Genomic DNA, 16299 nt, shown 5'->3' with positions numbered 1-16299 from the left:
CCGCTACCTTGTATTCTATCTGCTCCTGGACAAGTCTCCATTCCACGTCAGTGGCAATACCTGCCAGCCGCAGACCGCTCCATGCTACCTTGTATTTTATCTGCTCCTGGTCAAGTCTTCACTCCACGTCAGTGGTAATACCTGCCAGCCGCAGACCGCTTCACGCTACTTCGTATCTTACCTGCACCTGGACAAGTCTTCACTCCACGTCAGTGGTGTTATGTGTGTATTGTCGCTAACCAATAACGATTGTCGAACCTCGATTTGTGTTTCCAAAGCACAAAGATTTATTCGCAAAAAGTAGTATAATATATTCAAGCGAAGTGATAATAAGTACAGCCGTTACTTATCGCAGGCGCTCTGGATCCAGTGTGCAGTCATTCAATCCTGAAGTCTGGGGACAAGATGTCTGAACACTAGATGAGAAGCTGCTGCTTATATGCACACAGGAATACAGTAAAACAATGAAGTTGGTATAGCTTGCTTCTATTGGTACAGGTTTCAGGAAGGTCCAAGGGGTTGTCAATCATTGGCCAGTTCATCCTAAAGAATCCAAAGAAGGGGGTCATCTCTCCAGGGGGTATGCTCTGCTCTTCCCGCCAAGATTCCTTAGTCTTAAGTAGTTCATAATTCCCTATCATTCATAACTTGCGTATGCACTCTGCGATTCCTTCGCAGAGTGAACCGAACAGTAGCAAATTTTAAGAGGTTTTTTATGATACCACACATGATATGATTCCTTCAACCCGTTCCATATATTTCACTAATATGCATATAACTTATAATATAAAACATAAATACTACTATATTTTGACATAAATGACTATGTGTTGCAACTACCATTAATGTGTACTATTTTACAAGTGAGCGTGTTTGTGCGAATGTATGTAAAAGACTAAATACTGTTGTTGCCACGTGTTGTAGCTGCGTACGCCCTTTTACGCTGTAACGTGCCTTTTTACGTACCGTACGCATCTTTTCAGACAAAGACAACCAAGTTTGCTCGATTTTAATTGAAATGACTTTATCCAATTTGCTGACTTCGACAGCTCCACCCTTTGATAGTGTAACAAACTATCACCCAATCACCGTTTCAAGTTCAGGATTATACAATACTTCTTCACAGACCATGATCTCGGTATCTGGTACCAGCCTTTCAGTCTCTTTCTCAGTGTTACTTTTAGGAGACAATTTTCCACACTTCAACACAGTAGGAACACATTTGACACACAAACCAATCGCTAAGATGACACCCAGTATAAGGAGAAGGAGCTTACCTACACTAGCAACCATTTCCTGTACCCACTCCCCCAGACCGGAGAACCATTTCACAGGGTTCAACCACGAGAACCAACCTGCCACCTTTTCCCCGACCTCATATAACGAAGAATTATGGTTCTTTCGAAATTCCCATTTCAGTTGCAAAATTTCATCTATCTTCTGGTCTATAACCTCTTTCGGGTCATCCGTATTATTGGTGATGTACGTGCAACATTTGACACCGAACTGGGTGGCCAGTGTCACACAGTACCCGCCAGTAATAGAGGTGAGATAATTTAGTACCAGTCTATGTTGCACCAACTCCTTCTTGTACGCTTGTAGCTCCCTTCCAGTATACCTGAAAGTGTCATCATACATCTCGGTGATATTATCTATTAATTTAGCTAGGTCTTGGATATATTTAAAGTTTAATGTTCCCCGAGCGGTCCTGGTGAGATCTAGAGCAACCATAACTTGAAACCCAGCGGTCTCACTAATCAATTTTGTAGCTGTGGGCTCCTCACCAGGAATCATATTTCTCTTGCCACGGTGTTCATACTGTGTGTGTGTGTGTGTGTGTATGTATGGTGGTGATGTAGTCTTGTGAATACCAACCATTTCTTCATGAGTAATAGTCATGATTTCAGGAACCAGTTTAGCTAAGAAGCACAAGCCCTTGGAACTCGGAGTCACCCAGGAATAAGCTTTCCTTCCACAAACAAAATACACATCATCAGGGAGAACATAAGGAACAGTATGCCCATTAATTATATCACACAGAGTTTTGATAAAACTACCCATGCCCAGTGTCATTTGCTCGAGACACGTGTCCGCATGGATAACATTTTTACAATTATCTATAGAGACTTTTCCAATGGATACCTTCTTATGTTTGGTTATACGCCCTAGTTTGTGACTTCCATCAACATTCCTGCCTATTGGTGACCTTGTGAGTCTCCCTCTAAAATGAGCGTGGCGAGCTATTGTCTGATCTGATGGGTCAGCTTCCCAATTCTCCAGACGTTTTGCATGAGAGATATTTAGACACAGCAAAGATCTGTCTATGGAGTATTGTCGAAGCGTCAGACTAGGGGACCTAGTGTTATTGTACCTCCCGTCTATGGGCCTCCCACCCCTCAATTTGAGTACTTCGGATATGTTTAGAGGGAATGGCACTAGTCCTATATTATGCTGCCCTTGCGGCACGTGAGAGCACACCCAACACTCGGTTTGGTTTAGCACCTTACCCACCAGGGAGTGATAATCCTCCAAAGGATGCCCGCCTATATTCAGAGTACTGGGGAACTGGCATCGTTGGATGCATCTCTCTTCAACTAGGGAGTCACAGAACTTGCAGATACAATACTCATCAGACAATAGCACCTCACACTGCCTCCGAGTTCCTGAGCTAGCAGACCTTTTCATAACCCCCGGACAAAGCTTGATAATGGGCTGCTCTGAGTATTCTAATAAATTTTCCTCTGCCTCCATCTCATCCGCATCACTACCAGAACCCTCCTCCGTCCTCCATCCTCCTTCACAAAAATAGAATGTCCTAGAAAAAGTAAAAACAAGGAAAATCCTGGAACAAAAGAAAAACAAAAACCGCCACTCCATCGCTGGAAAGATAGTTCTGGGGCAACGTCTCTGGTTCAGGTGTCTCGACTGCAGGCTTTAGGTCTCCCGGAACAGACTCACAAGTGACAGATCTATGTCGTCGGTCTCAGTTTTATCTTGTACTTTCTCCGGATTATGGACTCTCCTGCAGTGGGTGGAATGGACCCAAGTGTCTCTCTCTGCAACCTTCAGTGATGTAGTACTGGTCAGCAGCACTTGGTACGGGCCTTCACAACGGTCTGTTAAACAACCTGAACGTAAGAAATTGCGGATCATAACATAGTCTCCAGGTTCAACATCATGACAGTTCGTTTCTGGCATACCAGGTGACAGCATTTTTAGTTTTTGTTGTTGTTGCTTTAGCTGTCTACTCATTCTTATAAGATATTGTACAGTCACTTCATTATTACACTTCAAGACGTCTTGTGGACTCACGATCAAATGAGGTTTTCGTCCGAACAGTATCTCAAAGGGGGACAGATTAAGAGGAGGCCTAGGAGTGGTCCGAATGCTATGGAGGACCAACGGCAAAGCCTCAGGCCATGCCAACCCAGTTTCAGCCATTATCTTACCAAGCTTGTTCTTTATATTACCATTTACTCTCTCCACCTTACCACAGGCTTGTGGTCGGTAAGGGGTGTGAAGTCTGCTACTGATTCCCATGAGTTTACACATATTTTGGAAGATATCACCAGTAAAGTGGGTACCGCTATCACTTTCAATGATTCTAGGGATACCGAACCTACATACAAAGTCTTGTACAATTTTCTTTGCAGTGAACACAGCAGTATTAGTGGCTGCCGGATATGCTTCTACCCAACTGAAAAACACATCAATACACACTAACACATACTTTAGATTCCTGCACAGTGGTAATTGGATATAGTCAATTTGTATTACCTGAAAAGGTCCGTCTGTAGGAGGGATGTGGGATGGCTCAGTTGGAATAGTTTTCCCAACATTTTTCCTCAAACAAGACATGACATTGCTTTCTTACCAGCCTGAGAGGAAAATCCGGGAGCACACCAGTATGCTCTCACCAGTTTGCACATACCTTCTTTACCCAGGTGAGTCAGACTGTGTGCTGCTTCAGCCAGGCTTGGATAGTATGTTCGGGGAGCTACAGGCTTACCTTGTCCATCCCTCCAGAGTCCTGAGGACTCTTGACCACATCCCTTCGCCTTCCAGACTGCCTTTTTTCTGCAGGGAACACAAATCTTGCATTTCAATTAATTTCTGCATGTCTGAAAAACCATAATACTGTCGGTCGATACAGTCATAGGTTGCCCTGCTGCCCATTTAGCAGCTTCGTCCGGTCTGTTATTGCCCAGTGACACTGGGTCTTCTTCAAAGGTATGGGCTTTGCACTTTATGACGGCTACTGTTCTGGGTAACTGTATCGCTGTCAGAAGTCCTTTTATGTGTTGTGAGTGTGCCACTGGCGTACCTGCTGCTGTCGTAATGTTTCTAAGACGCCAAAGGGCCCCAAAATCGTGCACTACCCCGAAGGCGTACCTAGAGTCAGTATATATATTGGCTGATTTACCCTCTGCCAACTCACACGCTCTCCTTAATGCTACTAGTTCCACCACCTGGGCTGAGTGAGGTGGACCAAGGGACTCAGCTTCTACCACATCCTGATCGTCTACAACAGCGTAACCAGTACATAGCTCTCCCGTCTCTGTCTGTCTATGACAACTCCCGTCTGTATAAAACGTAAAATCCACATTTTCTAAGGGGGTGTCACGTATGTCGGGCCTTGCAGTAAAGGTCTGATTCAGGTGTTCCATACAGTCATGCGTGTCAGTATTCTTGCCTAACTCATCATCAACCAGGGTCTCCTCACCTCCCACCCTTTGTGTCTCTAGAGACACATATGGAAGGTATGTAGCTGGATTTAAGGTGCTACATCGTTTGATGGTGATGTTTGAGGGTGCCATCAGGGGTAGTTCCCACTTTGTGAATCTAGCTGAAGAAACATGTCTGGTTTGGGCTGAGTTTAACAGAGCTGATACAGCATGGGGTGTATAGACAGTTGAATTATGTCCTAATACTACGTCCTCGCTCTTACTTACCAGAAGAGCAGTTGCTGCTACACTTCTGAGACATGTTGGGAGTGATCTTGCTACATTGTCCAATTGTGCACTGTAGTATGCTACCGGTCTGCTAGCGTCACCATGTTTCTGTGCGAGGACACCTGCTGCACAGCCATCAGCTTCCGTACAGTATAGCTCAAAATGCTTTTCATAATCAGGTATTCCCAATGCAGGTGCTCTAGTCAGACTATCTTTAAGATTAAAGAACGCTTGCTCTGACTCTTCTGTGTGTACGACACGTTCTGGTTTTGAGGAAGAGACTAGCTCCTGCAATGGTAATGCCAGAATAGAAAAACCTGGGATCCAGGATCTACAGTATCCACACATCCCCAGGAAAGTACGAATCTGCTTCTGGCTCTGCGGCAGAGTCATGTGTTGTATGACCTCAATCCTGTCGGTTGTCAGGTGTCTTAGCCCCTTAGTGAGGCAGTGTCCTAAGTATTTGACCTTAGTCTGACATGGCTGTAATTTGTCCTTTGCCACCTTGTGCCCTGTTTGTGAGAGATGGAGCAACAACAATTTAGTATCATGTAAACATGACATAAAAGAATCAGAGCACAACAACAAATCGTCCACATATTGAATTAGAACAGACCCATTGTGGGGTTGAAAGGATTGCAAACAGTCATGTAAGGCTTGGGAGAAAATACTGGGGCTGTCAATGAACGCTTGGGGCAGTCTGGTCCATGTGTATTGCACTCCCCGGTAGGAGAATGCAAAAAGGTATTGGCAGTCAGGGTGAAGAGGGACTGAGAAGAAAGCAGAACATAGATCAATGACAGTAAAGTGACTAGCAGATGGTGGAATCTGCATGAGGATGACAGCTGGATTCGGCACTACGGGGAATTGGCTCTCAACAACTTTATTAATTCCCTTAAGTCCTGGACTAATCTATAGCCCCTCCCCCCACTCTTCTTCACAGGGAAAATGGGACTATTTGCTGTACTAGCTGTACGAATTAAAATCCCTTGTTGTAACAGCCTCTCAATAACAGGATATACCCCTAGTTCCACCTCCAGGTTAATGGATACTGTGGGATTTTTGGAGCTATCCTACCACTTTTTAGATTGACCATGACAGGGGCTACGTTTGCCATCAGTCCAGTGTCCTGTCCATCTCTGGTCCATAGTGAACCTGGTATTTCCAGCAACATCCCCTTTACTTGAGATGGACTTTGTTCTATAACAGGAGAGTGTAACATTAACCTTTGAGGGGTGTCCAATATATCCTGCACCTCATGTGCGACCTTCTCCGGTATATCTAAGAACACACCATCTGAAGTACAGTATATGACACATCCCATTTTACATAACAAGTCTCTTCCCAGCAAGTTAGTAGGAGCTGCCGCAGCCAAGAGAAGCGAATGCTTGGTATGCAGGGCCCGATAGTAACTTCAGCTGGTTTAGTTAGAGGATAATGTAACACTCTTCCCGTTACCCCCATAGCTGGAATAGTTTTTCTGGTCACCTGTAGATTGAAAGGAGAGGTTATCACAGATCGGGCCGCCCCTGTATCTACAAGAAAAGTTTGTTTCCTACCAGCTATGTCAACTATCATTGTTGGTTCTTCTCTCTGACTCTCAGTTAACCTCACTGGCTGTAGACTACAGGTATGACCTGACCCCTATCACTGACTATTGCTTTCCCGTGCAGCATTTGCTGCTGTAATATGCGCGGGTAGATGTGAGTCTTCTAATCCATGTGAATTCCTCCTTGGAGGATATCTACGTGACCCACCCCTCTGTGCATTGAATCTTTCCTTTTTACAATATCTCATGTAATGTCCTTCCTCATTACAGTTGAAACACCTGATCACTTTAGGTTTCTTGTTATATGGGTTGTATGCTGGTGGTCGTGTATGCATCCCCTCTAGAGCCTGTATACTTACCGTCATTAACCTATCACTTTTCTCTTCCTTTTTTCTAAAAAAGTTTTTGTCATGCTCCACAGCAGACTCCCTAAGAGAATCTACTGTGATGCCTCTCCATTTAGGTAATGTGGTTTGTACTCTCGTCTTTAAATTTTCTCTAAGGCCATCCATTAATACTCCTACAGCTACCTCTCTGTGATGTGGGTCCTCACCTATGTTGGATATCCCAGTAAACCGTGTTATCGCTGCTATAGCTCTAGCAAAGTAATCTGAGGCTGTTTCACTATCCTTTTGTTTTATGGTGAAAATCTTACTCCAATTTACTACTACTGGAAAATAGATGGCTAAGTGTTTGACAATTTGTTCTATATTTTCTTGGTTAATCTCATCAGTCAAGGTGTTGTCAGACGCCGTCCCCGCTGATTCCCTGTCAGACGGGGAACGGACGTCTGATCTCCCCGTCGGCTGCTGCGGACTTCCGGATAGCGGGCGCATGCACCCTGGTCTCAGTCCCGTTGCTAGGCAACGGGACGCTGTTTCTGTTTCCGCTGCCGCCTCCGCTCTCAACCAATCACCTCAGTCTGGATTCTATTTAAACCTGCCTCTGGCGCCATTAGGGTGCCAGAGTAACAGGTTCACCACCAGTGTTCCTGGCTTCCACACTCCCTTGTTTTTCCCTGAGTATCCTGCTTCCTGTTTATCGTTGTGACCCGGCTTGGCGACCATCCTCTTTCTCTGTTTGACCCATTCTGTATCGTGACTTCGGCTTGGCGACTACTCTACTGGATTTCCCTTTTGTACCTATATACCTGATTGCTGTGACCCGGAACCGTCTGACCTCTCTACACTACACTGGTAACTGGCTAACAGGACCGCGACTTGCGTGCTCTCTGCTGCGAAGTCCAAACCTCCTTGCGGGGGTCCCTGGTGAACACCAGGGGTACGTTAGACTCCGCGCCTGTTTGACCAGTTGCGCTAATACCGGTTAGTGTCTAGTTATCTTCAGCCTTCATAGGCCTACAGCGTGACAGGTGTCATCTTCGTCCAACAAACAATCTCTAATAAATTTTTGTATGTCAGTGTGGGGAGGAAGACACGCCCTCAACACTACACGCCAATCCTTATTGGTTGGTTCGTGTGCATTTCCTAAGTCTTTAACAAATTTCTGACACTTTGCCAACTCTTTTCTAGGATCTGGGAATTCAGTCATAATGGAACGTAACTCTGATCTAGTCCAAGGACAATGCATTGTAACATTTCTTAAAGGAACTACACCATCCTTATCCGGTTTTCCATTGGGAACTGATATTGTGCGGACTGGGTACACCCCCACTGGTTCACTGGCTCCAGAAGTCACTACCGGATCTGCTGTTTCAAGATTTAGAACGCTATCACTCCTAGTGATCACACTACTCTCACCTATCTCAGCCATTGCTCCTTTCCCATACTTACGCTGAACCTCTAGCATATTAGCAGCATGAGCAATGGCCGAAATCACAGTGGGTTCATCTTCATCTTCTGATACACTTGTTTTAAACTGGCTTAGAACAGGATCCAACTTAGCAATTTCTCTTTTTCCAGTTTTAACAACGGCTGTACTTACCCCTCCCGCCACATAAGGTGGCGGGGGCGTGCTTGCGCTGAGTTCGCCACACTTCTCAACGGCTACTTACGCCCTGCGCGCGCTTTTCGCCACGCCTACTTCCGTTGTGCATTCGCTGCTCTGCCACGTGTTACCTTCCATTTGCCACAATTTTAAACAATCATTATGTTTATTCCTTACTTTCGTTGACTTAATCAACCATACTTTATCTTTTACAGTATTTAGTACCTCTGCATTAAAACTCCCTATTGTTGGGAAAGGCCTATCACAATCTTTGGTCTTCTTGACCCACGTGTCACAATACACAGTTGCGAATGCACCATATTTCTTACACATGAGAAACCTCGCTGAACCAATAGGCCCTTCCTTAGGCAGTACACTGGCCATCTCTAGCGTATGCTTAGCACCCATGTTGAACAATACCTTCTACACGGAACACAGACACACCGCAATGCTCTGTTCCTTCCGGCCAACAATACCCTTTTATGTGGAACACAGACACACCGCAATGCTCTGTTCTTTCCACCCAACAATTTCAACCCTGTTGCTACAATCACCGCTAGAGATCTCTAATGCCCGGTGGACGTATTTCCACTAGCTGCGTCCACTCGCTTTTGCTCGCACCCAGCGAGGACCCCTAACACAGAAATATCACTGTGGGCCCCAAGGGCTATCAGCTCCTCGATACCTTCGGTCCCCACAAAAATCTGCTGAGTTTATTATTGCTGGGAGCGCAAGTTGATAAAATCAACCTGCCTTTCCAGTATAATTCCTCCTAGCTGCTCCACCAATTCGCACTGACGGTTATCGTGCGGTTAGATCGCACAGCCTACCAATACTAATTATTAGCAAACCTTGCGATCTTTTGGTAGCGCTTTGCGAAAACCACGTTTTCGCATTCGGTATACCTGCCCTGTATACCGTCCTTCAGTTGGGCAATCCGCCTCGTCAGACAGCAACTGAGCACAATGAATAATAAACAGTGTATCTACGTTACAAAATCACACACTATACACCTTTTCTGCGCAGAAAATTAAAAGTTCCCAACAATAGTAATAATGTCTCAGAGGCTTTCACAAGTAATTATACTATACACATATAATAACTATCAAAACGATTGTTTAACCACGTGGCAAATCTACCGGAAGTTCGCGTACGCACAGCAGGAAATACACATACGCAAAGCAATGCAATACAGTTAAAACGCACAATGACAGTAAAAAGAAACAGTTTTCTCTTTTGTCCCTAGGTTCTAGGTAGCGTGCCCTAGACAATGCAAAACGGACATTCGGTTTCACAACACACAGTAAAATTCAGGTTTTGAACACATTGCGTTCTTACCCGTATATGACGCGTCTCCAACCTTTGTTGAGAAACTGAAATCCATTGGTCTTGCTTATCGTCTGGCAACGAAACCTCCAAAGCTCACGAGCCCCCAAAGCGTTATGTGCGTATTGTCGCTAACCAATAACGATTGTCGAACCTCGATTTGTGTTTCCAAAGCACAAAGATTTATTCGCAAAAAGTAGTATAATATATTCAAGCGAAGTGATAATAAGTACAGCCGTTACTTATCGCAGGCGCTCTGGATCCAGTGTGCAGTCATTCAATCCTGAAGTCTGGGGACAAGATGTCTGAACACTAGATGAGAAGCTGCTGCTTATATGCACACAGGAATACAGTAAAACAATGAAGTTGGTATAGCTTGCTTCTATTGGTAAGGTTTCAGGAAGGTCCAAGGGGTTGTCAATCATTGGCCAGTTTATCCTAAAGAATCCAGAGGAGGGCGTCATCTCTCCAGGGGGTATGCTCTGCTCTTCCCGCCAAGATTCCTTAGTCTTAAGTAGTTCATAATTCCCTATCATTCATAACTTGCGTATGCACTCTGCGATTCCTTCGCTGAGTGAACCGAACAGTAGCAAATGTTAAGAGGTTTATTATGATACCACACATGATATGATTCCTTCAACCTGTTTCATATATTTCACTAATATGCATATAACTTATAATATAAAACATAAATACTACTATATTTCGACATAAATGACTATGTGTTGCAACTACCATTAATGTGTACTATTTTACAAGTGAGCGTGTTTGTGCGAATGTATGTAAAAGACTAAATACTGTTGTTGCCACGTGTTGTGGCTGCGTACGCCCTTTTACGCTGTAACGTGCCTTTTTACGCCGTAGCGTACCATACGCATCTTTTCAGACAAAGACAACCAAGTTTGCTCAATTTTAATTGAAATGACTTTATCCAATTTGCTGACTTCGACAGTGGTAATACCTGCCAGCCGCAGACTGCTCCATGCTACCTCGTATTTTACCTGCTCCTGGACAAGTCTTCACTCCACGTCAGTGGTAATACCTGCCAGCCGCAGACCGCTTCACGCTACTTCGTATCTTACCTGCACCTGGACAAGTCTTTACTCTACGCCAGTGGTAACACCTGTCAGGCGCAGCCTACTCTAAAGCTACATTGTATGTTACCTATTATCGGGACTAAGTTTTACTGTGCACCTGTAGTGATAGCTGCGAGTCGCTGACTCTTCCACTACTCTGTGTTATTGGCTGTCCGTATAGACTTTCCTTCAATTGTCAAGTATCTGCCTGTTTTAAGTTACCTGCATGCTAGTCACCTTGGAACTCTCTCGTCCCATTATTACTGGCCATCATACTTGCTGGGTCATCATTGTTTCTACTACTCAGAGACTATATATATCTTCTGGCATTCCCTCTTCTACTCAGCTTGAGCAGATCCGTGTACTCATTGTGTATAGCTGTATCCGCATATTCACCATACTCCCCAGAGGGCCGCGACCTGCACAGTGGAAGCCCCTAAAGCCCATACTTCCTTGCGGGAGTTCCTGGAGAAGACCAGCCACTGTGTTAGACGTCGCGCCTCTGGTGGGTAAAGCTACATCTGGTGAATTTTGGGTCAAAACTCCTAGTGCCCGTGACAATATATCACCAAATCCAGGTCCTCTTCACAGGGTCCTCTACGCCACCGTGCTGGGGCAGCACGGTGGCGTAGTGGTTAGCACCTCTGCCTTTCAGCACTGGGGTCACAAGTTCAATTCACAACCATGGCCTTATCTGTGAGGAGTTTGTATGTTCTCCCCGTGTTTCCGTGGGTTTCCTCTGGGTGCTTTGGTTTCCTCCCACACTCCAAAAACATACTGGTAGGTTAATTGGCTGCTAACAAATTGACCCTAGTCTGTCTGTCTATCTTTCTGCGTGTGTGTGTTAGAGAATTTAGACTGTAAGCTCCAATGGGGCAGGGACTGATGTGAGTGATTTCTCTGTACAGCACCGTGGAATTAGTGGCGCTATATAAATAAATGATGATGATGATGATGATCTCCCGTACACATCACTCTGATTAAGAACACTATATAAATCCAGCAAACACATCACCTGCCTTCTATTACTTTCACAATTCTTTAAATTTGCCCTATTGTATGCATGATCCGCTTGTAACAGGCTAACGTCCATCCATGACATCTTCCTTTCAAATAACCCCAACCTTCTGGCAATTACAGAAACATGGTTCACAAAATAAGACACTGCAGACCTTTCACGTGGTGGTTTCCTCTTCGCCCAGAACATGACCTGACCACCTACAAGTTTTCCTATACTTTGACCTTACTGTACTAACAAATACCTCTTTAATACATTTAAATCTCTTCTCAAACCTCCCAACCCAAACCCCATGACTACTATCAGTGCTCAAGATCTTGCTTTCTACTGACCCCAGCTTCTTAGCGTTTATCCTGTCTGCCATCCGTAATGACTTCTGCTTGACACTGTTCATCCTGTCTGCCTCCTCTACTGACCTCTGTATGTTACAATTTATCCCCGTCTGCCACTCGCAAGCCCCAAACCTGGTTTGTGACTCCTTTGAATCTGTTAGACGCCTGCCCCCAATTTTGCATTGTATCGGATTACTGTTGCCAGTTTTTTTGCCACTATTTGTTGGCCTAGTCATTTTAGTTCATTCACGTTTTTTTGAGGTTTAGTTTCTTATATTTTCTGTTTCCATCAATATATAAACTGATACTATGGTACACAAAACCTGGGAGCTACAAAGTAAAAGTGAGCACATACCGCTTTATGGGAAATAGGGGATGCTATAGGTGAAGACCTTTTGTGGTTCTATAGGTTTATTGAGATGCTGCTGGCAAACATTACAACCTCCAAACCGTCAAGTGTTCCCTGAAACTGACCTCTATAGCTTATCAAATTTCTGAGCCATCTTCTTTACCTCCCTAGGCTATTCTTCCCTACATGGTTCAATCAAACTTACATTTATTATCCTTCCGTATTCAAAAACCCTCTGACCCCTGACTGTAGCACTGAGCCCCTCTAAACACCTTTTCCCCATTTCTTTCTGAAACTCTGTCAGGTTACGGCAGTTGTACAGTAATCTTCAATGCTATAACATATTTTTAATACTGGGATAGGCTAAACTATCTGCAGAGTGAGTATTTAAATATGAGCAATGTACTTGTAATAAGATTTTGCTGTGTAGACATTCCTGCCAAATGAAGAGTTCATATTCTTAGACGCCATCTTGCTGTCCACTTGGACAAAGCACTTTTTATACAGTCATTGTGATATGTGGAAGGGAAATATCTCCAGGGCCAATACAGCTCATTTGTGATTACATTTACTTATTACCTGTTGTGTGGGAATACCTCAGAGCATGATGATGATGACACATAAAAGACTTGCGGTCCTTTGTAATGCCTATAGCATTCATGAAAACGCTCTCCTCCTGGTGAAGGCAGGCGAGGTCACCGGGAGAGCAGAGCAGTGGTGAGGCCTGGTTCTCACAATGACAGACAAGAAACCAGCAAGGGGATCCTCATCTTCAGGGGTACCCCAAAAGTAAGATCCACACAGCAGAAAGAAGCCTGGAGATCCCCTTCCTAGAGGTATTCCCGTTGGAAAGTACCCCCCATGCAGATGAGGTGGGGGGGTCACTGCACGTTGCAGCGTGGCTATTTGGGAGTGTGGCTGAAATGGAGGTTGGAGACTGCAAGGCAGAGGAGGGGATGTATATTTGGATACAGGTCTTGGAGCATCTGTGAGGTGACCATCTGCATGCCTGCGAGAAGCATGTGTTATGAAACCTGTTGCATGTGTCTGTGGAACTACTGCACCCAGCAGTAGTTGCTAGTATTCAACTGTTAATACCAAATTTCTGTGCAGGAGTGTGAGGAGACTCAGAGATAGCAGCAACATCTACTGAAGCATTGTGTAGAGTCTGGCGCTTATTGGTGAATATTCTTGCAGCTGTTATGTTTACTGTACTGGAGGATGTGGAGTAAAATAAAGTTTCCTGTTTTCGAAATAGTAAAGTTGGACGGGTGCCCAACTTTATTTTGCATTGCACCACACACTACACCAGTGTCCGCCCACATGTTAAACTGTGTGTGGGTGGAGTCTTCTGGTATCATTTGACAGTACCCACCAGCCTGGGCAAGAAGGAACACTTGTAGTTGCAGCATAGGCCACTAGGGGGACACTTCACACATTTACCAAGGAGAATGCAGATGCAACACAATGGACAACTTGGAATAATAGGACTAGCTGATTGGGCCTAACACACTGCAAAAGTGCAAAAACCATATGCTGCCCTTAATTTAAAATATCAATATGCAGAGTTTTCTGGAGAAACTTTGAGGTAAGTGCAGACATAGTAGATTTTTTTTTTGCCGTTTACCTTGTCCCAAGATGTCTTAACCTGACCTCAACTGGAATATGTTTACACACCTAACCTCACACATGGCGTCCACCCAGGGCCCGATTAAGGGTCACAGCCGCCCTAGGCTACTACACTGGTTACCGCCCCCCCCCCAATGTGTGGGTAAATAAAATAATAAAAAAAAAATATATATATATAGATATATGTAAACAAAATTGTAAAACATTAATTAATACATAAAACACACTTCATTATGCACTTCCTCTCTTACCTGATCTTGCAGCGTAGACTACCTGGTGTTCTCTTTTGCTTGTTCTTGGAGCGTTGGCCGTTGCCTGGCTTCTGGAAACTTGGGAGTCCTGTATTTAAAATGTGCAAAAATTGTATTATAGTGCCAAATTTTAACAAACCCTGAATGATACAAAACAACCCCCTAGTACAGACATAGACAATAAAATATATAAAATTTATTTACACTCATATAGTAACATTTACCAGCCCTGTCTATCTAGTATTTAGTATTCTAGTGACCGCTAAAACCACAGTCAGCATCCACATCACCGCCACACAATACAGAGATCCTTCCCCCACAAGCTATTTCATCACCTCCGCCACCAGCTAATTCATCCCCCCTATCGACCCGCAACAGACAGTGTATGACCCCCCCCTATCCAATTCATTAAACCCCCCTTGTAGCCAGTTAATTACCTCCCTATTGCCATTTCATTAATCCCCCCTATCCAATTCATTAACCCCCCTCTAGCCAGTTCATTACCTCCCCATTTTCACTTCATTAATCCCCTCCCCTAGCCATTTCATTAACCCCCTCCATCCAATTCATAAGCCCCCCCTATCCAATTCATAAGCACCCCCCCTCTAGCCAGTTCATTAATCCCCATTTGCACTTCATTAATCCCCCCTAGCCATTCCATTAATCCCCCCATCCAATTCATAAGCACCCCCTGTAACCAGTTCATTACCTCCCCATTTTCACTCCATTAATCCCCCTATCCAATCCATACTAGCCAGTTCATTAATCCCCCCCATATCCAATTTATAAGACCCCCCTCGTTAGCCACATTAGCCAGTTCATTAGTCGTCCCAGTCATCTCCCCCCCTTCACATCCGATGTGTCTCCCCCCCTCCCTGATATTTAACAAGCTGCACTTACCTTGCTGTCTTCTGTTCCTCCTCTCACCAGCCGGCGCTTCTGTCATCTTTACACGCAGCTAACAGCCTCTGACGCTGTTAGCTGCACTGTCACTGCGGGCGCGCTCTCTGTGATTAGTGTGGTCACGTGAGATGTGAGATCTCACGTGACCACACTAAGCAATACACTGACTAACAGCAGAAGCTAACAGCTAACAGCATGAGATGCTGTTAGCTGCGTGATTGGGTATAGGAACATGCGGGACCACCCCCTTGTGGACAGGGGCGGCCCCATCAGAGGAGAAAGAAGCCGATCGCCGGCATTTGAAAAAAAAACAAACAAAAAAAAAAAAACAGCTTGCTAGTGTGTCGCGCTGCAGCCTGGTCAGCCTAGTGGTTGATCAGGCCCTGCGTCCACTTCTCTAGTAAGATATTAAAACTGACAAATCAAATATATAAATTATACATGTTCTCTTGTATTTTTACATTGGTTAATAATAAAATGAAGATAAATAGCAAGTTAAATGTCAGTATCACAGTCAAGTTGTTTTAATGAGGAGGTTGAATCAAAGCAACATGCAGTTACTAGATTTGCACATTTGCACTCAATAAGTACTTAACTGCATATAGAACATGCACAGACTGGGCTTCCAAATACACTATTATTCCATCTCAGCTCACATGGAAATATCAGGCAAACTTATGCACACTGCAGCATGCACAGACGTGTGCAGAAACTGTTAAAGGAAACCACACATTTACATTTGCATGTCTACCATCATAGGATAATCATTGATTTATTGCTTATTGTAAAAACCTGATACAAAGCAATTTGCTATAAACTCCTGATTAGCAGTCAGCGGTACAAAAATCCACGCACAATATTAGAGATGAGCGGGCTCGGATATCTGAAATCCAAGCCCACCTGAACGTTGCCGATCCGAGCCGGATCCGAGACAGATCCGGGTATTCCCGCCAATTGCAAAACTGAA

The 16299-nt window shown here is 44.5% G+C and overlaps 1 protein-coding gene across 1 annotated transcript in view; it reads right to left on the bottom strand.

Annotated features, from left to right (window-relative positions):
• PGLYRP2 (peptidoglycan recognition protein 2) overlaps positions 1–14501 on the bottom strand; it is a 52162-nt gene extending 37661 nt beyond the window's left edge. Inside the window, exon 1 of the mRNA XM_075206960.1 lies at positions 14430–14501. The gene's annotated coding sequence lies outside the window, so the exon portion shown is untranslated. The remainder of the gene's footprint in view (positions 1–14429) is intronic.
• Positions 14502–16299: the final 1798 nt, after the last annotated feature.

Source organism: Mixophyes fleayi, chromosome 4 (assembly GCF_038048845.1).
Source record: "Mixophyes fleayi isolate aMixFle1 chromosome 4, aMixFle1.hap1, whole genome shotgun sequence".
Lineage (NCBI taxonomy): Eukaryota > Metazoa > Chordata > Amphibia > Anura > Limnodynastidae > Mixophyes > Mixophyes fleayi.
The sequence above is the reverse complement of the archived record's forward strand: the minus strand, read 5'-3'. Positions and strand labels throughout refer to the sequence as shown.